The 24,684-nt window shown below is 39.6% G+C and overlaps 1 long non-coding RNA gene across 1 annotated transcript; it reads left to right on the top strand.

Annotated features, from left to right (window-relative positions):
* Positions 1-3,437: 3,437 nt before the first annotated feature.
* LOC136200666 (uncharacterized) lies at positions 3,438-8,775 on the top strand. Its single transcript, XR_010673434.1, has 3 exons — positions 3,438-4,604; positions 5,264-5,384; positions 6,680-8,775. It is a non-coding gene; the product is annotated as an uncharacterized lncRNA (long non-coding RNA).
* The last annotated feature ends 15,909 nt before the right edge of the window (positions 8,776-24,684 follow it).

The raw sequence follows: 24,684 nt of genomic DNA, 5'->3' as shown, positions 1-24,684 counted from the left end.
ATTCTTGGCAATGGCTAATGATAAAATGACTCTGATAGTGGTGAATTTTGCAACAGGTGCAAAGGTGGCGGTGAAGTCGACGCCTTGTTGTTGGGCATAACCTTTCGCCACGAGGCGAGCTTTGAAACGAGCAATACTATCGTCGGCCTTATGCTTGAGTTTGTAAACCCAGCGACATCCAATGGGGCGTTTACCTGCAGGTAACGGGACTAAATCCCAAGTGTGGTTTGCTTCAAGGGCTAAAAGTTCTGTGTTCATGGCTTGTGTCCAGTTGACATCTAACTGGGCTTCTTTGTACGATGCAGGTTCTTTATGACAGGCTACATTGATAAGGAAGGCTCGTTTTGTAGGGGAGAAGTTGGAGTAAGAAAGATGTTTGGAAAGGGCGTGAGGCGAGTTGGTGAGGCAAGGCAAGGTGGTTCCGGCGGCTAAGGCTAAATGATAGTCTTGGAGGTAAGAGGGAATTCTTTTGGTTCTGAGGGGTCTCCCCGTTGCTTGTGTTGGTGGTTGTATTTCATTTTCGCTGTCACTGCCCGTTTGTGTTGCATCCACATCCTGTATGTCTGGCATGTAAATTGGTGTTGCATCTGTGTCTGTGTTTGGCTGAAGATCATTGTCGTCATCAATGATTGATGTATGCCAAGTGTCTAGGTTGTCTTCGCTGCATAATGATGTTGTTGCCGTGGTATCATTGTCTGAGAAGGGAAAATGTTGCTCAAAAAAGGTGAAATTCCTGGAAAAGAAAACCACATTAGTAGTTAAGTTTAAGAGTTTGAATCCCTTGATGCTATGTGAATAGCCTAAGAAAACGCACTTCACAGCCCTGTCTGTGAACTTTGTTTTGTTTCTGTCAAGGGTGGTGGCATAAGCTAAGCACCCGAAGACTTTAAGATTATCTAGGCTGCTCACTTCCCCATATAGGCGTTCATAGGGTGTTTGGTTTTGAATTGGTGTTGAAGGGAGTCTGTTGATTAGATACACGGCATGACTGACTGCTTCAGGCCAGTAGAGTCGAGGAAGTGAGCTTTGAAACATGATAGCACGAGTGGTGTTCATGATATCTAAGTGCTTGCGCTCGACTCTACCGTTCTGCTGTGGTGTCTCTGGGCAAGAGGTCTGATGTATGATGCCATTGGTTGCATAGAATTGTTTCATGAGAAACTCAGGACCATTATCTGAGCGTATAACTTTGATATGTTTGTTGAATTGACGGTGAACATAGCTGCAGAAGTGTTGTAATGTAGTGCTTGTGTCGGCCTTGGTGGCCATTAGGGAAATCCAAGTGTACCTGCTATAATCATCGAGTATAGTTAGGAAATAGTGCTAGTTTGAATAGGATTCCCGGACTGGTCCCCATATGTCAACATGAATGAGATCAAAAATGCCTTTAGCCATACTGTTACTTAATGGAAATGATCCTCTTTTCTGTTTTGCTCTGTGACAAATATCACAAGGTGCATCTTTGATTGAATGAAAGTCATTACAGGATAGATGTAGGCCCTTTAAGCGCTCATAAGAGGGGTGCCCAAAGCGTAAATGCCATACATTGGCTTTAACCGAAAAAACAGAATGTGCATCAACTATGCTAGGGATAGGATGTTCTAAATAATAGAGGCCCTCGTGCTCCTTAGCCCAGCCAATCCTCGTCCATTTTCTGATATCATGTATCACACATGTGGACCCGGTTATAAGCATACACATCCGACTAGTAGCTAACAATTTACTAGTGGATATCAAATTGTAGTCGAAATTAGGGATGCACAATGCGTGATGTAAGACAGGTTCTGGACTCAAAATGACAGTGCCCACATATTCAGCCTGAACTCTGTCGCCATTAGGTAGATTCACCCAACAATTGTCTATCTTGGAGTATGACATGTAGTATTTAACATTGCATACTATGTGGTCTGTTGCGCCCGTGTCTATAATCCAGTAAGGTCGAGTAAGCTTACTAAGAGAGGTGTTTAGAGTCATACCAGAATGGTCTGCCTTAGCAAGGGTGTTGATACTACTGTTGGCTGTTGTAGGCTTGCCTGAGCAACTCTGTGGTAATAGTGCAACCAATGTCTGATATTGTTCTTTGGTCAGGGAAAACGGTTCAAGGTTGGTTTGTCTGTTGTCTTCCTCACCCGAATCACCATGGTCTCTGTTTTGGTTGCTTGTTGAGTTTGCTTTGGGCTGTGGATTTCTGAAAGTGCCCCCTTTATTGCGGTTGCCATAACTTGGAGGGTAGCCATGTTTTTTGAAACAGGTATCCTCGGTGTGACCTGTATTTCCACAAAAAGTGCATATGGATGAGTTTTTGTTGTTGTTTTTGCGATCGCCATACCTTGTATTGCTGCGATTGCTGTTTTGTCTGCCTTGTGTATTAGTGAATCCTGCGAATAGACTACTCTCACTCCCTTCTTCGTTTTTGACAGGCGCAAGGCCTATCTGGCGTTCATGCTGGATGGACAAAGCATAGACTCTGTGAACAGACGGTGGAATAAGACTCATTCAATCCTTGCAAGAAAGTGATCACTTGATCCGCATCTTGTTGATCACGCAGGATTTTGAACGTACCGCAGCCACAAGCAGTACGACAGGTACATTTGGGCATGGGCCTTAGGTTGAGTAACTCATCGTAGAGTATTTTGAGATTTGTGTAATAGTCTGTAACGTTGCCATTTCCCTGTTTCAGGCTGTGGATTTCTCGTCGGAGTTCTAAGATGCGTAGCGAATCCGCTTGAGCAAAGCGTTCCTTTAAGTCGGCCCAGATTTGATCCGCTTTATCCAGCCACATGATGCTTCGAGCTATCGAGGGAGAGATGGCATGGTGTATCCAAGAAATAACCATGTTGTTGCATCTCTCCCACTGGTTGTACATGGGGTCGTCTAAAGCAGGGGCCTTGATGCTTCCATCAACAAAGGCAAATTTGTTCTTTGACATGAGAGCTACTTTGACGGCTCGTGACCATTGATGATAGTTAGGGCCAGCAAGAGCTTGCGAGACAAGAGACAGAGCTGGGGTCTCATTAGGAGGCAAGTGATAAGGGCTGTTGGCGCTGATGACAGGGTTAGCCATTGATGCTTAAAGCAGAAATTCAGAGTTTTTCTCTGATACCATATGAAGATGAATGAGGTAAAGCTCAAGCCTTTTTAATTTCTCATTAAAACTATATGAAAACTGATTACATATTTAAACTATTGCTAGGTGTGCTTGACAAGAAAAAAGGACTACAAGGACAATAACAAGTGTGCTAATCGTGACCGTTGATCAAGGGTCCATAAGATGGATGGTTGTGATTGTTTGTGAGATTGGTTTGTGTGTGATGTGGTGCATCTTGTTAAGGTGAGCTGCTTCCAGAATGACCTATTGATCAAAAGGTCTAAAATATCCCTTTACCAAGGATTTACGTAAAGACTCTTAAAGTCTTCTTTGATTAAATGTACTTTGCCAGAATTTATTGAACTTCTCCTTTCTCTTCCTTTGGACTCTTCGACTACTTCTTCTTTCTTCTTCAATGAATTTGATGCTAGGGTTTGTGATTTTCAGGAGCAAGAACTACTGCATATTCTTGCTCTGTATTATTAAGTCTCAGCTCGAATTGATATAATCCATGATTTTTGGATGTACTGCATGTATTGATTGATATGTTGGAACACAGAGTCTTTGAAATTGATTGAGTTCATTTTGTAGTAGGTTGTTCATTTTATTCTGCAGGTTCAGATCTCTCATAAGGGATGTATAAACTGATTGGGCTTTTTTTTTTGTGACTTTAGGCTGTTGGTGTATTTATGGCATTTAGGTAATTAAATTGTGAGGTGTGAAATTGTCAAACAGAAATTGATGAAGAGGTATGAGTTCCAATTAATGTATGATTTTACCCAATTCAACTATGTTGGGTTTTCCTTTTTCATGGTCTTTCATCTTCTAGCTTATTTCTTTAAACTCATGAGATTTGAAATTGTTATCTGGTTTAGTGAATCCTAATATATGCTTGCATAATCTACTAATTGATGTAATGTTTCAATTCTATTGTTCTTTTGTAGTAGAGTTGCTAAGTGAAGAGAAATAATGCTTCAATTCTATTGATTTTTTCTATTAGAGTTGCTAATAAGTGAAGGGAAATAAAGAGTTATAAATTGAATATATTATTTTTTGTTTGCAGCTAAATTAGAGCTGCTAACTGATAGAGTTTGTTTTAGTGCTAAATTCTATTTTATTTATATAAGCCATAATTTTCTTTAGAAACATAATTTAAGCATGTTTCTCTTACTCCGTTTTATATTTTGATCTTTCTTTTTGATGTGTAGAACTGATCACTTGCTATACAATGTTAAAAAGAAATGATTTACAATCACAAAAGAAAGAAAAACCCGAACTTCTTGATATCTGTCTCTTTCTGAACATCATTTATGGATACATCTCACTTTCTGGTTTTATTATATTGTTTGGTTATACGGTTCTAGAGAAATATTGACGTTTTTGTGTCTTCTAATGTAGTTGGTGTTGCTTACAGATTTAATGTAGAAGATTTTGATTAATTAAATTTGTGCCGAGGCTTATAAGTAGAATGAAACCAACTTAGCAAAGAGGAGCAATAAAATCTTACTAAGGGACTGTAAGTAATTGCTTCTGTAATTGGAAATAAACTCAGGATTAAAACCATAAAGGTTTCATTTATGATTACTTTATTTAGGCCTAACATTGCTAATGGGTTGAGCCTAAAATTTTACCATTTTTATGTTCAAGGTATATATTTGCATTTTTTTTTTTTTTTGTGTCTGCACTTTTGAAACAATAAAAGTAAAACAATGAATGAAAATTTGAGCTTAAGGATACTTTTTAGTTTTTTTTCCCGAGAAAAGAGATACAGAAGGCTAAACAAAAATTAAAGTACACTATTAATAATATTATTGTTTTCATGTATTTAAGAAAAGAAACATACATTTAAGAAAAACTTAATGTTTAGAGGCAGCAAGCTTGATATGGGTTTTTGTATTTTATTTTTTCTTTATAGACACTAATAAAACATAATTTTTAGTTATATATGAATTTCTTGAAATACACAGATTACTTTTTGAAATTATGAAACGGTTTTAATTGCTTATTATATTTAATTATATTACTTTAATATAAATATCAAATAATATTTATATTTTTTCAATTAATACTTTTTACAAATACATATATTAGTAAGGAAATTAAAAAAATAATTCTGTGCATTGCACAAGTCTAAATCTAGTATCACTATATAGAGTTAATATATACTAATTTCAGGAGGGGGGAGAAAACATCCAGTATTTAAGAGCGGAGTCGATGGCCGGGGGGCTCAGGCCCTCCGAACCCTGGACTAGCTCCGCCCCTAGTTGGTGCGAATGGTAAAGAGTTGAATCTTCTGGTAAGTGGATCAATTGAACGATTGTGGAATTTTCTCCAATTAATATATTGAAAGTTAGTTAATATTGATGTTTAATTAGTTATTAGTTCAACTAATACATTTTTTAAAAAAAAATACTAGTAGGGAAATAAAAAATAAAATAAATTATATTATTGGTTGAACACATATTTCAGAACAGTTAGAATCGAACAGTAACGTCTTCGATTTCTTTTATTCATCGCGGGATAATTTGGTACTCAAGTATTTGTATTGGTGACATTTGAACCATTTTGATAAAATCTGATTTGTTAAATTTTTCGTATGATATAATTTCTAACACGTGAGTTCGTATACATGCTACATGTTGAAATTTGTGTCATATAAAAAGAATTAACAAATCGGATAAATTTTTATCCAAAATGGGTGAATGTTACATATGGGAATACCACAAAGACAAATGTTACAAAATAATATCACATAGGCAAATAAGCCTTATGCCATATTAAAATATGGGGTAATTAATTTATTAGTCCTTATATTTTGATAAAACACACTGTTTAGTCCCTGTATTTTCAAAAACACATGATAAGGTCCTTAACCTTTTTCTCAGTGAACTATTTAGTCCTTCCACCTGTTTGTTAGATTTTTTTACCGTTTATGACTTCAGAAATGACTAAATTACCCTTTACTATTTACCTTCAAACTTCAGAAGAGAAAATCTAATTTAGAAAAAGAAGCTATTTGTACGGAGAACAAGAAAAAGAACAGACCCAATGCTTACGAATTTGAACGATTAAGAAGAAAATCAAGAAGAAGAACACTTAAAGTTGATTTCAGATGCATTAAAGTTTAAAGGAAAGGAAAATAAAGGAAAAGAAGAACGCAAATCCAAATTGACTAACAGAATCTTCATGAGAGTCTAATGGCAGAGACTAAACAGTTCACCGAGAAAAACGTTAGGGACTAAACAGTTCACCGAGAAAAACGTTAAGGACTTTACCGTGTGTTTTTGAAAATACAGGGACTAAACAGTGTGTTTTGTCAAAATATAGGGACTAATAAATTAATTACCCGAAAATATGCTTAAGTTTTTTTTTTGGTGATTATTAATTTAGATTTCACGTATAAAATAACACTAGTATAAGTTTAATGTTTACAAAATAGTATCAATTTGGATCTTGATAACGAGACACGTCATTCATATTACTCAAGTTTATAAATGTCACCTATTTGTAATTGTTGTTTCAAGTTCTGCAAAAACCACCTATAATTGCATGAATGATGTGTCACGCTCTATTATCGATGTCTAAATTCAGGGATGGATACCAGGAGGGGCCAAGTCCGGCCGCTCGAACCACCATGGCCAAGGGTATATTGTGGTAGTTCCGACCCCCTGTCTCTAATTTTATTTGACGAGGTGCTGAATTACACCCACAAATTGTCGAGGTTCTGTTAGTTCATTTCTAAATCTAAAATTCTATTTTTTTTCCTATTAGGCCCTTTCTTAATTCAAAATTCTAATTTTCTTTTGTATGTTAGGTCATCTCTAAATCCAAAATTTTTATTTTTTTTAACCTGTTGGGCGCTCCTTAAATCCAAATTTCTAAATTTTTTTTGTCCTGTTAGACCATTCTTAAATCCAAATTTTCAAATTTTTCTGGCCTATTAGCTCTCTACAAATCCGATTTTTTCTATTAGACACAATTTTTTTATATGTTAAGAATATTAAATATAATGTAGCTTAATTTTGAGAAGTTTTATATTGGTTCTTGACCACTCAGATTATAACACGTATATATAAGAATTTTTTGAACAAATTCAATTTAGCAATTTTTTTATACAAACACGTGTAAATTTGGTCCCTCAACCAACTAATCCTATATTCGCCACTGTCTAAATTGATATTATTTTATTGTTGGCCCAAAAATAAAATAATTATTTTTATGTATATAAAATGCTTGGATCATGTTTTTAGGATATAGTTTATATTTTCTAGAAAATAATACACGTGTAAACTAACCTTCAACCCACGAGAGAGTCCGGCACCACGCGAGGCGTGTCCTCCATACGCAGCGCGTAAACAAGGCGTCCGGAGAAATCAAATGTCAGAGACTCAAATACGCAGCGCGTCCTTCATTTTACGCGGGGCGTACTTTATTACGCGGGACGTACTTGCCAATACGTCATGCGTAAGACGCATCCGCAGAGTGTTCCAAGATCAGAAGCACGGATATGCAGGGCGTATCCGCCAATACGCAGGGCGTACTCCTTTACGCGAGACGTGACACCAGAGACGCCACGCGTAAAAATCATCAATGAAACGCACAAGGCCCAGGAGCCACAACACGCAGGGCATAGTAGGACATACGCGGGGCGTATCGTCTCTTCCGGAAGCAGTCAATGGCAGTTGAGGAAGTTAAGTTAGTTGGTTAGAGTTAGTTGGAGTTAGTTGAGTTAGTTGATGATGAAAAGACCAAAATACCCAAATACCACTCAATAATTACCAAAATGCCACTCAAAAAAACTATAAATAGACCCCCTCCCCTACACTAAAACACACACTGAACACACAACAAAACCCCTCTCTAAAGGTTACTCTCAATGCTCTCTTTTTAGTTCTTAGCTCTTAGCTCCTAGTTCTTCAAGTTCTTCTAAATTCTTCTTTTCGTTCTTCGTTTTTCTTAGTTTTAATCCCTCATTTAGCTTCCTTTAGCTTCAATTCAAGTCCCAAAGCCTCTTTTCAAGTTTCTCGACTCAAATTAGTGTTTTTAAGTCGTTACTCTGTTCAAGTTTCAATTAGAATTTCCTTTCTAAAGTAATTTTCCAGATTCGTCCATCCTTTTTCAAAGCTCAATTCTGTCCATTTAAAGTCATTTTTTGCTTTCAATCCCTTCGACAAAGTTGTTCCTAACGTTCTGAAGTTTGATCTAGTGTATTTACTTTCCCAATTCTGTGCCTAGAAACTCTATTTACAAGTTGATCTTTGCACCTCAAATCATTTTAGACATTCTGTTTCCAGATTTTTCCAGATTCAACTAGTCATTTTCAATCCTCAATTACGTCTATTTAAAATCCGTTTTAGCCTTCGATCTCTTATAGAAGTTTGTTCCTGACATTCCGAAATTAAATTTAGCCTGTTTACTCGTCCAATTTCGTGTTCTTAAACGCCCAAACGAGCCTCCCAAATTTGAAGATTAAATCTGCCCCATTTGCCTACCGCACGTTTTAACATTGCTAAGACTATATACCATACGGGCCCGACCGGCTGCAGCTCTCCGAGGACCTCGCACCAACGCCGAAATTCAACATCAATCCGAGATAGCTATTGTGGCTCCAAGTTTGTTGTTGAATTCCAATTTTAGTTTAATTGCATCTCAATTCTTTGTATTGATTTGTCTTTTCCTAATTCAATTGATTGTCTATATGTTTAATATAGAAATTTTTCAGTTGTAATTCATTATTCAATTTCATGTATTCAAACACTTATTCAATCAATAAAATACCAATTTTCCCAAAATCTCGTGTCAATTTCGCACTTTAATTTCCTTTATTTTTCCGTCTTCAATTTATATGCTTAGCTTAAATAAAAACAATTTATCTCGCAAAGTTTCTATAACGGCGCGAGAGACCCAAGAGGGACTTTTTCAATCCTTGCGTCCCTCGCCAATCGCTTCGATTTAGGATTCATGTTTTCGGCGCACAATTTCACAAACGTAACCGTTTTTCATAATTGAGGAATAATTCCTCTGGCACGCCCGCACCCTAACCACACGTGACAAGGTTGAAATTAGCATATTTCGAAAATATCGCTAACAATTTTTGGCACGCCCAGTGGGACCTTTTTTCTTAGGCTTTGCCAAAAATTTCAATACCCTTTTGCATATAAACACGACTCATCTTTTTCTCGCCCCACTTTACCTTACCAAAATTTATTAGCTAACGCTAACAATTTTTGGCACGCCCAGTGGGACCTTTTATTTTATTTTTTTTGGCTTAGCCAAAAATTTGTAAGACTTGTTTTTCATACCACGTATATATTCTTCACGCTCATTTTTTTTATCATCTGTTTTTATGCCTTGCTTTTATTCCATTAATAAGCATTTATTTATTTCCTTGTTCTTTCTTTTTCAGCACTAGATTACTAACATAATTTCATAATTTTCACCCATAAGTACTCACGAAGAATGCCTCCTAGGAAGAACATGGGGAAAGATCTCATCCCATCACACTCCGAAGAGAGTCAAAATCAGAACCGGGATCAGAGCAACGAACCCGACATGCCTGAAGGTTGTGCGGCTGAGACCGTGAACAATAGCGGAGGTGCAAACCAACAACCACCTCAAGGCCCACCCATATTCGACATGGCACCATTTTTAGCAAAACTAGAGAAGCAGATCAACCAATTTCTACATGGATTTTCGCAATCCATGAGAGAAAGTTATGAGGATATGTGCAAGGCAATGCAAGCCAACAACGAGGCGGTGAACAATTCCAACAAGGGACTGGCTCTCGAGGAAAGGATCGTTGATTTAACCGGAGAGATCAGCAAAATCCCGGAAAAGTGCGCCGAGCTGTTCACACAAAGGTCGACATCTCAAGGACCGGTAGACGGTGGGAAGAAAACGCCGACATCAGGAGCTGGGGAAAGGTATACCCCGCCACCAGCTCGAGAAGAGAATCTCAAGTTCAATGAGCGCGGTGACAGGATCAGCCCAGAACCCATTCAAGTCCCGCCACCTCAACAACAGTTTAGATCTCATACCGGACCTAGTAACCATGCCGAACATTACGAGGAAAGCCATGCTCGTATGCGGGGGGCAATGTGAGACAAACCAACTTTCACCCACAACGGACGATGCACACACGTATGGAGCCCACCAACAACTTGGGAGAGGCCCAACACATAAGAAACATCGTCCAAGAGATCTATGGGCCAGCCGTGAGGGAAGTATACCGACACGAGTTCCAGAAACCCTATCCACAGCACTATGATCAGCTATACCCTTTACCCCACAATTTTAGAGTATCCGATTTCGCTTTATTTTCAGGAGAAGAAGGGCAATCCACTGTGGAGCACGTGGCACGCTTCACCTTCCAGTGCAGCGGTTTGAGCATGGACACAAACTTCGACATGATACGCTTGCGACTATTCCCAGGTTCACTAACGAGACCAGCTTTCTCTTGGTACACCACCTTACCATCCGGATCCATTCATGGATGGGAACAAATGGAAAGACTATTCCACAACCAGTTCTATCGAACGGAGCCCGAGATCTGTGTTGCGGAGCTGTCCCGAATGACGCAACGACATGGAGAACCGGTTGAAAATTTTATCAACCGATTCAAAAAGATGCGACATCGTTGTCGAATCAACATCCCCGAGGTCGAGTTCGTGAAGATTGCCCAACGTGGGTTGTAATTCGAAAATCGGAAGAAATTTCAGGGGATAGATTTTCGCGACTACTATGAGTTGGTGGCCAAGGTTTCAGAGTACGAGGAGTTGATGAGGGAAGATCATCGACGCAAGAAGAACTCTGTGGGAAGCTACCAAGGGGAGGTACAAACGCATGAGGTAGCCATTGCCGACTTAACGAACACCGGATCTCGAACATGTCCCGTGTTGGTAAAAAATCCCAAAGCACCAGAGGTAGTTAAAAGGATCCCAACCACCCAATATACGTTTGACGTCTCGGAGACGGAAGAGATCTTCGACTACCTGCTAAAGGAGCAGTTCATCACATTGCCTCCCAGACATGTGATCCCATCCAAAGAAGAAATACACGGACGAAACTATTATAAGTATCACGACAACTGGAGCCACAACACTCAAGCATGTTTTGGTTTTAGAAACGCCGTGCAGGATAGGATTAACCGCGGGATACTCCAATTCTCGGAAAAGAAGGAAAGCATGCTGATCGACGAGGACCCATTCCCGGTAGCCAATATGATCAATGCCACTTCACTAGTGTGGGGGGCAAAGGAAAGCAACAGGGCGACGTGAGAACCCGACAGATATGGGTACCAAAAGCGACGCCATCTAAATTGGAGGACAGCTCAAAGCAGTCACAAAACGCAAAGAAAAGAGACGTGCAACAACAACGGCCGCGTTTCGTGACACCTTCGAGTATGTCCCCCATCGATCAATGGAAATTGAATAGCCACAAGAAATTCCTAAGGCCTCTCTCCAGGAATGCAAAGAGAAGATTAAGGAAAAGAGAGGCAGAAAAGAGAAATAGTCAAAAGGAGTCATCCAGCGTCAACTCCAACGATGCGAAAAGAGGAGGAAAAAACCAAGAGAAGAACCTCCAGATCCGGGTTGGAGATTTCATCATACCGGTAGATTGTGCAGCTACCTCTTTAATCTTACCTTCGGATTTTAGAAGCGAAGACATCAAGAAAGAATTCCCCAAGCCTGAGTACAAGGAGCAAGAAGACGCAGCACCGAAGGCACCGGGTGAAGAGGGCATGAAGAGGATTTACTTTGACAAGCCCACTCCAAGGATGACTCGCCATATCAAACCTCTATACGTCAAGGCTCATGTAGATGGCAAACCAATCTCCAGAGTGCTCATCGACAATGGATCAGCCGTTAACATCATGCCTATGAAGATGGTCCTAGCCTTAGGGAAATCAGAGGAAGATATAATCTCATTAGAGGTGTCAGTTTCAGCCTTCACGGGAGAAATTGCAAAGACATACGACGTCCTACCATTAGAACTCACCGTTGGCTCTCACACCACCATGGCCGCTTTCTTCGTGGTAAATTCAACCGCGAGCTATCAGGCACTGTTAGTGAGAGATTGGATTCACTCCAACTCATGCATCCCTTCGTCTTTGCACCAACTTCTTCTGTTCTGGAAGGGAGACGAGGTGGAAGTCATTCGGGCAAACGAGAAACCATTCGAAACCTACTCAGATGTGGTCGAGGCTAGACTCTATGAGGAATCTGTAGGCCCAATCCGAGTGGGATCCAATTACAAAGAGCAATCATGTGGCGAAGAGATTAAGAATATCCTAAGGCCAACAGCAATCGTGCCCCGTCGAAGGCCATTCCGTGATGAACCGATAGTTGAAGAAATTCCATGATTAAGACAACATCCGGAAAAGAAGCGGTGGCTTTAACCGCTATATCAAAACTGAATGCACAACAACTAGCAGAGAAACTATACCAGGAGAACGACATGAGGGTCTCAGAAATCGAAGCACCCAAAGGAATAGCAGAACTAGATCCTCAAGGAGAAGAAATCCAATTACAAGATCTGAAAAGGGCGAACCCAAAGTTAGAAGATGAAGGTTCCATGGCAGTCGACCCTCTAGACGAAGTGAACCTAGGGACAGAAGAGGAGCCTCGGGTTACGTTCGTCAGTAGCTTACTACGACCAACTTTAAAGGAAGCCATCATCATTTTGCTTCAGGAGTTCAAAGACTGTTTCGCTTGGAATTATGATGAAATGCCCGGGTTGAGCAAAAACGTAGTGGAACATAGATTGCCAATCAAACCGGAGTTCAAACCGTTCAAACAACCAACAAGAAGGATGAGCAAAGAGGTTGAAGGCAAGGTGAAGGAAGAAATAGAAAAGCTGTTCAAGGCTAAATTCATCAGACCAGCAAAATACGCAGTATGGCTATCTAACATCGTGCCTGTAGTAAAAAAGAATGGCAAATTACGCGTATGCATAGATTTCCGCGATCTAAATCTAGCTACGCCGAAAGACATCTATGTGATGCCTATTGCCGATATGCTAGTAGATGCCGTGTCTAAAAATGAATTAATCTCTTTGCGATTGCTATGCGGGGTATAACCAAATCCCCATTGCCGAAGAAGACATTGCAAAAACGGCATTTCAATGCCCGGGGTCAATTGGTACGTTCGAATGGGTCGTCATGCCATTCGGTTTGAAAAATGCCGGCGCCACATACCAAAGAGCAATGAATGCCATTTTTCACGATTTACTCGGCACCTCCATGGAAGTATACGTAGACGACATCGTTGTCAAATCCAAGCGAGAGGCAGAACACGTCGGCCATTTGAGGAAGAGCTTCGAGCGGATGCGTAAGTACAATTTGAAACTCAATCCTCTAAAGTGCGCCTTCGGGGTCAAAGAAGGAAACTTCCTCAGATTTTTAGTCCATCAAAGAGGGATCGAGATTGACAACAATAAGGCAAAAGCAATCAAAGAAGCACAACCTCCGAAGAACAAGAAGGAGTTGCAGCGGTTCTTGGGCCAAGTAAACTACTTGAGACGATTCATATCAAACTTGGCTGGAAAATCCAGAGCATTCTTAGATCTGTTAAGACTCAAAGACGAAGAAAGCTTCAAGTGGAACGACAAGAATCAAGCGGCGTTCGAAGAGATCAAAACTTACTTGAGCAACCCACCTGTGTTGATGCCACCAAGGGAGGGTACTCCACTCAAGCTCTATATATCAGCAACCGACGAGTCAATTGGGTGCTTGCTTGCCCAAGACAATGCAAACCGTCATGAACAAGCCATCTACTATCTAAGTCGAACATTGCTATCGACAGAAACGAGGTACAGCCCAGTTGAGAAGACGTGCTTAGCCCTCTATTTTGCTTGCACGAAGTTGAGGCATTACTTGCTCAAAGCGAGAGTTTATGTGATTGCTAGCACCGACTTGATCAAATACATGCTAAACCAGCCTATCCTCTCAGGAAGAATAGGAAAATGGTCACTAGCATTGGCCGAGTTCACTTTGGTGTATCTCCCGCAAACCTCGATAAAAGGGAAAGCAATTGCAGATTTTGTGGCCGACCACCCAACCGACTTTCAATATCCCGAAGAAGCAGAACTGCCAATTTATCTGACGCACAAAGAACCGTGGCAGTTGAAGTTCGATGGTTCAAGCACAGACAGTTCCAACGGAGCAGGAGTGATCATCACAGCCCCATCCAGGACTAAGACAATATTAGCGGTAAACTTGGATTTTGAATGAACGAACAACCAGGCTGAGTATGAAGCTCTAATCATCGGCTTAGAAATCTTGATAGACCAAGGAGCGAAAGAGGTCAAGATTTTCGGTGATTCATAATTGGTTATCCGGCACCTAATAGGAGAATATAAATGCTCAAGTTTATCTTTGCTACCTTATTTCGCGTTTGCAATTCAACTTCTGGAAATGTTTGATGAGGTCAGTTTGGAGCATGTCCCAAGAAATGACAATTGGGAAGCTGACGAGTTAGCCCAAATCGCTTCTGGAATGAAAATCTCCAAAGATACAGCATACAAAGTCGTTATCATCAGAAGACAGGGCCATCCTTCCGTGGCGAATAGAGGAGTCCAGTTTGAATCATTCGACATCGATATTAACTTAGCTCAAGATTGGAGGAAACCATTCATCGATTACCTCAATGATCCTTCCAAAAAAGTAAAATATTCACTAAGTATTCAATCTCGAAATTACATGTTGATGGCAGGTGATTTGTACCGTAAGAGCTACGACGAAATGCTGCTTAAATGCCTCGGTTTTCCAAAAGCAATGGAGGTCATGAAGCAAGTCCATAAAGGCATATGCGGAGCTCACCAGTCCGGAAGAAGAATGCGGTGGCTTATCAATCGCCATGGGTACTTCTGGCCAACGATCCTACGCGATTGCATCACATATGCGAAGGGTTGCAAGAAGTGTCAACTGTATGGCCAAATCCAACGAGTCCCTTCAGAAGAATTACACTCAGTGGTGAAGCCATGGCCTTTTAGAGGATGGGCTATTGATCTAATAGGGAAAATATTCCCAGCTTCATCAAAAGGTCATTGTTTCATCATAGTTGCCACAGATTACTTTTCCAAGTGGGTAGAAGCAGCACCAATGAAGCAAGTCGGCCAAACACAAGTGATCCAATTAATCAAAGAGAACTTGATTCATAGATTCAGAATCCCAGAATCCATCACCACGGATCAAGGGACCATGTTCACAGGCGAAGGTATGAACGAGTTCGTAGAAGAGTACGGAATTAAATTGATACATTCCACTCCGTTTTACGCACAAGCAAATGGTCAAGCCGAAGCATCCAACAAAATTCTAATTCAAATCTTGGAAAAGATGCTAGAAGACAATCCTAGAGAATGGCACAAAGTTCTCTCAGAAACACTGTGGGCTATGCGAACATCTAAGACACGGGCGACCGGAGTAAGTCCATTTTTCCTAACCTTTGGCCATGATGCGGTAATACCATTGGAAGTCATCGTTCCTTCACTCCGAGTGATGCGTCAACATGATTTAGAGCCGGATAATTATGTGCAAGCCATGACTATGGAACTCGAAGACTTGGATTATGAAAGACAAAAGGCGCTCGATTGTATGATGATCCAGAGAAAGAAAGTCGAAGACGTGTACAACAAGAAAGTAAAAAAGAAAAACTTTAAAGAAGGCGAGCTAGTATGGAAGCTGATTCTACCAATCGGGACAAAAGATCGTGAGCTTGGGAAATGGTCGCCCAACTGGGAAGGACCATTTCAAGTCCACAAAGAGCTTCCCGGAAACGCGTATTGGTTGAAGAGCTTAGACGGAGAACCACATAGGAGATACATTAACGGTAAATATTTGAAGAAATATTTTCAAAGTATGTGGGACGTAATTAACACAGGAACCGATGGAAGCGTCACGCACAACACATGATGTGTAACGTGCGAAGTAGCCAGCCAACAAGGCGTAGAGGAAGCACATCCCGAAGGATAGCTCAAAAAGCCAAGTACGCGGGGCGTCTTTATTTCACGCAGGGCGTGACTCAGTCACGCACGAAAGTCACACCCCAGAGGCTCATTTACGCGCGGCGTAATCCCAAAGACACCACGCGTAAATTTCTTCTTTAGATGCCCCAAGATCAGAAGCTCAAATACGCAGGGCGTGTTTGACAATACGCGGGGCGTGCCCCAAAGACGCAAGACGTAAACCAGACGTGTGTAGAAGATGTACTCTAGGAGCGAGAATACGCAGGGCGTAAAATCAAAGACGCTACGCGTATTCATCATCGAGAAAGCGCTTCAGGATCAGGAGCACAAATACGCGGGGCGTAACCAGGTACACGCAGGGCGTATACGCTATTTTTCTGGGCATTTACAATTTTTCTGGGCATTTATATATTGTCTTTGCAAGTGCTATAAATGTTCATCAATAAAAGAATAAGTGTGCCATGGCCAAAAATAGATGACTTAGCAAATGTTCAAACGACAATCAACTCACAAAACAATGTCCATTTATACTACGCAAATAAATAAATGAAAGAATAAGCGTACAAACTCAAAACAAAGATGAAAAGTACGGGCAACCCGTGAACGTACCTCACGGAAACAAACAAAAATCAAGCTTTGGGTATTTCGCCCAAGATTCACAAAGTTTGGAGGCAGCCTCTTTGTGTTGCTCGCTCTGTCGGTGCCATGCCAACATCTCATCATAATGATTGGCCAATCGATCTTTCTCACGGCACAACTCTTCCTCCATCCACGGGAAACAAGCCCTAAACCCGGAGCTAGCTCTAACCATATCTTCCTTAAACACTCGAGCTTCAGCCACCTCCCTCTCCAATGCCGCAAGCCGCTCCTCTACAGCTGCAATTTTGGCTAATCGTTGCCTATCTACTTCTTCAGCATCAACCAGAGCATTAAACTTCTTGCTGTAGGCCTCTAACTCTGCCATATTTGATCTAACTCGAGCTGCGAGACCTGCTGCCACGTTTTTCTCAGTAACATAGGACTGATAGCAAAATAATACGTGGTTCTTGGTGGATTTCAATGGCTCAGTCTTGAAGGGATGAACACACACACCCATCATAAGGTCAAAATCAATCATAGCTCTTTCAACACGGGTCGGAGTCCAAGAGTGAAGAGGAGAGGCGACAAGCTTACTGAGATTGGCACGAGCATCACTCAAGGAATCATCACTAGGCAAGGATGAGTCAGCTACAACGTTAGGCGGTCCTTTCAAAAACGAAAAATCCAAACCAGCAAAAGGATTATCAGCCTTAAGACCGACATGAACTAATGGAGGACGCACTAGAGATGATTCCTGCCATATTCACAAATGACAATTCAATCAAACAATATGACTCAAGCATCCCAAACATAGTTCATAAAATAACGGAGTCGCAAAATCATACAAACCTGAGACAATGGTGCGGCAATCAATCGGTTTAAAGAAGATGCAGAAGGAAGATGTGTTCGTGCTGGAAGTTGCAATGGAGTCATGTCCACCTCGGTCGAGCCATCATCAAGAGACAGAGTTCTAATTGAAGAAGTCACGTTCCAACATGCCCCTAGTTGATCCAGCGCTCCATCCTCAAAACCAAAATATAGGTCTTCGTCAGAATCAATTCTCTCTCCTGGTCTCACGGAAGGGCCTGCCGTAGTAGGTACCTTCCCTCCCCCATCCAACATGATTGCTTTGCCTTTGCCTTTGCCCGTTTCGTTTATCTCAAGAGTATTCGGGACCAGAAGAGTCAGATTGTTATCCTTTCCCAAGCTACTGCTCGAATCTAAAAAAAAAATGAAAAGAATGTATATATATATATAAAATGTACATACAAAACAAAATAAAAAGAGCTTACCAGCGGGTGGAATACACTGCTGAAAAATGGTATCCCACCAAGCATCAAACGAAGGTCGATCCGATCCAAGCAGAAGTGGTCCCTGATCATATCCCGCGTCCAGAACCGCAGCGGCTATATCTTCGTCACTAGCTCCATACCGCTGAGAAGAGGTAGGAAATGGGAGTGGCCCTGGAATAGCTTGGAAAAATCCTAATTGACGTGCCCAAAGACAAGGTGCATATAAAGTCAGACCAGGATTTGATGATCTCGAGGTTCTAGTTCGGTTCACCCCGTGGTGTAACCGACGTGTTGCACACACCGTCATCCACCATTCAGTACCTTCATTGGGGGTAGCAGACAAGTAAGAAAGCGCCCAGGATGGTAGACATGAATTACTCTTATTCCAAAAGAGAAACAGCTCATTGTGAGTGGATGGCACTAAAGTACGAAGAAATCTCACAACCACACCAACAGCCAAACTCGAAGAGCTGTAGCAAAGGTCTACACCAAGATGATCTGAAACCCCCACTGATGAAACAGTAGCCAAATGAGGGAAGTAGATAAAAACCCACAGTTGTAACAACCACAAGCCACCCCGAGGTTTTACAAATGGTCTGCCCTCAACCGTAAGAGCTAGACGGTGGAAGGTTGAAGCTAACAACATGGTGCCAAGAGCTAAACGACGGCCTGAAGCCAAAGCCTTAGCAATAATCAATATTTCAGCGGTAGGCCTAAGACCCAACGGTTCAAAAATGTAATTGCTAAGCATCATCCACAGGAAATGCACATGATCCTCATCATCCAACTCCGCCTTATCCAATTTCTTCTTAATTATTTGGACATACGTCCCAGCCTCTTTAGATAAGATGGCTTGCACTCCAGGGAATGCGTGTGTATCGACACAACTTGGGACTTCCTCTCTAATAATAGGCAACCCCGTCAAAGCAACCACATCACGTAAAGTGATAGACATAGGACCCAGCGGGAGAATCAATGAGTTGCATGTCGGTGACCAATAATTCAAAACTCCTTCAAGCACATTCACACAAGGAGTAATTTCATGACGAGTCAAACGAACAAAATCCCTGATGCCAACCTGGTCCCAGACACTTGCATACCTCAATTCTAAACGATCTACAAGGTCATTCCACCCAGTGTAACAACGAGGGAATACCAGACCTTTCTTATTCGCATGGAATTGATAAGTTTCCCTATGAAGGGCTAATTCGGTAGCGGTACTCATGGGATAAGGGGGCAAAGGCGAGTTATTCATAGCAACAGGGCTAATAGTAAAGACACTGTCCTGAAATTGGAAGTACAGACACAATCAATCAAAGCCTATGGATGCTACCTTCAAATACATGATCATGAAATTACAAAAATTACCTCCTGCAAGCCAAGGGTTACGCCTAGGCGAGAATCAGCGCGAATGGTGTCAGAGTATGAGTCCGCAGCTGTGACAGACAGATGCAAATCTTCAGCAATACAATTCCATCCCCACGTAATAGCTCTAAAATTCTTATGTTTTATTCCAATTCAATTTATTTTCTCATAAAATGTGATTCTACACACACAAAAGCAAAAGAAAAATCAAAAAGAAAGAAAATAAAGAAGAAAAATAGTTTGTATACCCATGCTTGAGAGACTGAGAGCTTGATTCTGAGTGTTCTTGAGCTTGGGGAAAAGAAAATGGCAGAAACAAAAGTATCAAAAAGAAAGAAAAGTTGTAGATTAATTAAGATATACAGTTCCAAGGAATTCAAATTCTAAAAATCCTGTAGGATTCTTTTCTCTATTATCTTAAAAAAGAAAAAAGTATTTAATAAAACTTGTTTTGTACATAAATTTTATTGTTACTAATTCATTTATGCACAAAAGAGGGGGGCAATTGTTGGCCCAAAAATAAAATAATTATTTTTATGTATATAAAATGCTTGGGTCATGTTTTTAGGATGTAGTTTATATTTTCTAGAAAATAATACATGTGTAAACTAACCTTCAACCCACGAGAGAGTCCGGCACCACGCGGGGCGTGTCCTCCATACGCAGCGCGTAAACAAGGCGTCCGGAGAAATCAAACGTCAGAGACTCAAATACGCAGCGCGTCCTTCACTTTACGCGGGGCGTACTTTATTACGCGGGACGTACTTGCCAATACGTCATGCGTAAGACGCATCCGCAGAGTGTTCCAAGATCAGAAGCACGGATACGCAGGGCGTATCCGCCAATACGCAGGGCGTACTCCTTTACGCGGGACGTGACACCAGAGATGCCACGCGTAAAAATCATCAATGAAACGCACAAGGCCCAGGAGCCACAACACGCAGGGCGTAGTAGGACATACGCGGGGCGTATCGTCTCTTCCGGAAGCAGTCAACGGCAGTTGAGGAAGTTAAGTTAGTTGGTTAGAGTTAGTTGGAGTTAGTTGAGTTAGTTGATGATGAAAAGACCAAAATACCCAAATACCACTCAATAATTACCAAAATTCCACTAAAAAAAACTATAAATAGACCCCCTCCCCTACACTAAAACACACACTGAACACACAACAAAACCCCTCTCTAAAGGTTACTCTCAATGCTCTCTTTTTAGTTCTTAGCTCTTAGCTCCTAGTTCTTCAAGTTCTTCTAAATTCTTCTTTTCGTTCTTCGTTTTTCTTAGTTTTAATCTCTCATTTAGCTTCCTTTAGCTTCAATTCAAGTCACAAAGCCTCTTTTCAAGTTTCTCGACTCAAATTAGTGTTTTTAAGTCGTTACTCTGTTCAAGTTTCAATTAGAATTTCCTTTCTAAAGTAATTTTCCAGATTCGTCCATCCTTTTTCAAAGCTCAATTCTGTCCATTTAAAGTCATTTTTTCCTTTCAATCCCTTCGACAAAGTTGTTCCTAACGTTCTGAAGTTTGATCTAGTGTATTTACTTTCCCAATTCTGTGCCTAGAAACTCTATTTACAAGCTGATCTTTGCACCTCAAATCATTTTAGACATTCTGTTTCCAGATTTTTCCAGATTCAACTAGTCATTTTCAATCCTCAATTACGTCTATTTAAAGTCCGTTTTAGCCTTCGATCTCTTATAGAAGTTTGTTCCTGACATTCCGAAATTAAATTTAGCCTGTTTACTCGTCCAATTCCGTGTTCTTAAACGCCCAAACGAGCCTCCCAAAGTTGAAGATTAAATCTGCCCCATTTGCCTACCGCACGTTTTAACATTGCTAAGACTATATACCATACGGACCCGACCGGCTGCAGCTTTCCGAGGACCTCGCACCAACGCCGAAATTCAACATCAACCCGAGATAGCTATTGTGGCTCCGAGTTTGTTGTTGAATTCCAATTTTAGTTTAATTGCATCTCAATTCTTTGTATTGATTTGTCTTTTCCTAATTCAATTGATTGTCTATATGTTTAATATAGAAATTTTTCAGTTGTAATTTATTATTCAATTTCATGTATTCAAACACTTATTCAATCAATAAAATACCAATTTTCCCAAAATCTCGTGTCAATTTCGCACTTTAATTTCCTTTATTTTTCCGTCTTCAATTTATATGCTTAGCTTAAATAAAAACAATTTATCTCGCAAAGTTTCTATAACGGCGCGAGAGACCCAAGATGGACTTTTTCAATCCTTGCGTCCCTGGCCAATCGCTTCGATTTAGGATTCATGTTTTCGGCGCACAATTTCACAAACGTAACCGTTTTTCATAATTGAGGAATAATTCCTCTGGCACACCCGCACCCTAACCACACGTGACAAGATTGAAATTAGCATATTTCGAAAATATCGCTAACAATAACGTTAAACTTATATTAGTGTTATAAATAACCTAAATTAACAGGACTCTTAAAACCTTATAACTATTTTGATACTTTAACTCATTTACTATTTATTTATGTAAGTTAGAGCAATATGCATGACACCCTAGCTAGCAAGTAGCAAATTAATATAGTAAAATGAAAAAAAAAAAGTAAATGGTTTCATGCACAAGTGAATGGCCATCATCAATTTTCTGCGTAAATCATTTTCATTGTTTTAGGTAATCTATAGTCATATTGATGGACCGACAAACTATATTTAATTTGCCAATTCACTTATCTCGAGAATCAATCTTTCAAAAAATATATATAGGCCATGTTTGGAATTAGCTGTTAGCTGTTAGCTGATTATATTAGCTGATTTGACTAGCTGATTTGATTAGCTGTTTGTGTAGACCTGTTTGGTAAAAATTAGCTGATTGATAATAGCGGTTTGTGCAAAAAGACGAATAAGGGCATTAATTTTGGCGCAGGAGAAGAGGGGGTCTATCTATTAGGGTTAAAGAAGTCCATTAATTTTAATATTGCAAAACGCTAATTGAAAAAGCTCATTTTAAGAGCTTTTTCTAAATTAGCGTTTTCATCCCAAACCTCTCTCCACCAAACACTCCAATTAGCGGTTTCAGTGGTCAAACCTTTAAAGTTGATCAAAACCGCTCTTTTTATCCCAAAACGCTCTTTATCAAACAGAGCCATAAAAAAAGAATCAAGCTTATTAGTTAAAATAGCCGGTTCTTACATTTTACGAGTTCTAAACGAAATAAGAAATAAATGACTTTTAATTATATTTAAAATTTTAAAATAGAAGTTTAAACCCATTTGAGATCTAAAATATCATATTATTTAATCCTTTTTTAGACATGAATATTATTATAACCAGTGACAAATACACGATTGTTCAGCTTCTAGACTAGAACTAAGGCTTTGAGTCTTTATTTCTTCTAAGGGGTTTTTTTGTTTCTTGCCTTAACTTGTGATTCAACACAACACTAACAATTTTATTAGCACAAGATATTTATACTTAATTTTGTACTTAAATATTTTTGAGAATCTAATTGTATAATAAGTATTTTTTTGTGAAAATCAAAACTCAATGTGAAAATTGTGTTTCAACAAGGATGAACCCTAAAACAACTCTCAAAGAAAAATTAATATTTAATTGATAAAAAGTTAGTCATATTTAGGCTTAAACCACTATTTGGCCCCTGATCTATCCAAAATTTTATCATTTGGCCCTTGATCTATCCCAAATTGGTGAATTTTCACCCAATTCGGATTCAAACTTAACCGAATACTTATCTCATTGATAAGTAACGATATTTTGACACTTTTACTTAATAGATTTTAATTTAGGATTTGTTTTTTATTTTTTTGTTTTTTTAATCTAATTAATTATTTCCACATCCGGTGGAAAAAAAACTTTAAGAAATATCACGTTTCAAGTTTAAGTGTCAAAATATCGTTACTTAACAATGAGATAACGATTCCGTTAAATATTCATACAAATTGGGTGAAATTTAACCAAATGGGATAGATCAAGGGTCAAATGTGATCAAATAATAGGTCAGATGCCAAATGACATAATTTTGGATAGATCAGGGGCCAAATAATGCTTTAAGCCCTCATATTTATAAAGTTAGGGTTTAAATGCTCACCTTAAGTGAGAAACAAAAGACTTCACAACTCTCGTTAGGGTTTCAAACCCTACTTACAAATTAAAGGTATTATTGAGATCATGGGAACTAACGGCAAACCAACAAATAAAGCCTAGTGGCAAGACAATAATTAAAGAGTGGAAAAACAATAAATAGATTGGGGCAAACTGGTGTCAGATTGGTCTCCTTGGCGAGAAAGTAATGTCACGACGTATGAGTTTATGCACACGTCCCAAGAGCTTCGCTAAGCGAATGACACGCCAACGGTCCCGATGAGAGAGATGCACCAAAAAAGCTTCGAGAGCTTCGCCAATTGAGTGATACATTATGCACGTTCAAATACGCCAGGTGATTCTTCTTTCATTCCTTCCTTCCTTCATTCTCCTACTCATACCCCATGTTGCTTATATGACCCGTTGGCCTATGTGACGCGCCAAGCGAGCACTTCCTCAGTCTTGATTTGGACTTCTCAAGGAGATGCCCTCATTATTAACTTAAGTTTTGAGTTCAATATTGGTTCCTTGACATAATATCAGAACCTTTTGGACCAAGTGGCAACCTCATTGTTTCATGACAACCTCAAAATTTGAAAGGTGAAGAATTATAGTTACTTAAAATATAATCAATACTTGAAAATTTTCTAGTTTGAGATCATCAACGGCCAAATTGATAGTGTCAAACTAAAAATCTTTGGTTTTCCTAACGTCGGGGAAGCTCAGTGCTCTTTTTGAAACAAAAAACTCACTCCATCTACAAATCTGTGAAACCACATTATTATAATTAGAATTTAACCTAAATATTATTGTAGCATACATGTTAAATAACCCACGTTGCTAAATTGAAAAACTATATGGCTCATTGATTATGTCAGAGAATCCTCACAGTTTGAGGTACCTTTTAGTGTGAGTTGGAACTTTATTTAAATAGTATCAGAGTTATGCTTTAATATTGGAGTCTTCATTGATATTAGCGTCACACACCAAATGAATTGGTTGTGAGATGACGTATTAAATATCTCACTTTGTTAAATTGGAAAACAATATGTATGACTTTTTAAAGGATGGTTTGACATTGTTTTCCTAGAACCTAAAAGTAGCTTTCCAAGTAAAAACGGTGTTCGGTAAATACAAAACTCTTTTCCTTAAAAACAGGAAAGCTCGAAAAGTTGTTTTTAGGAAAAACTAGAATTTGTAGCTTTTGGACAAATAGCTTTCACAATTTATCAGAACATTCGATATTAATTTTTTAGATAAAAATAACTCTAACTTTCAATACAATATAATATATACATTTTTTATTTTTTATTTTTTA

The sequence above is a fragment of the Euphorbia lathyris genome, chromosome 7 (genome assembly GCF_963576675.1).
Source record: "Euphorbia lathyris chromosome 7, ddEupLath1.1, whole genome shotgun sequence".
NCBI classification, from domain to species: domain Eukaryota; kingdom Viridiplantae; phylum Streptophyta; class Magnoliopsida; order Malpighiales; family Euphorbiaceae; genus Euphorbia; species Euphorbia lathyris.
The sequence above is the reverse complement of the archived record's forward strand: the minus strand, read 5'-3'. Positions and strand labels throughout refer to the sequence as shown.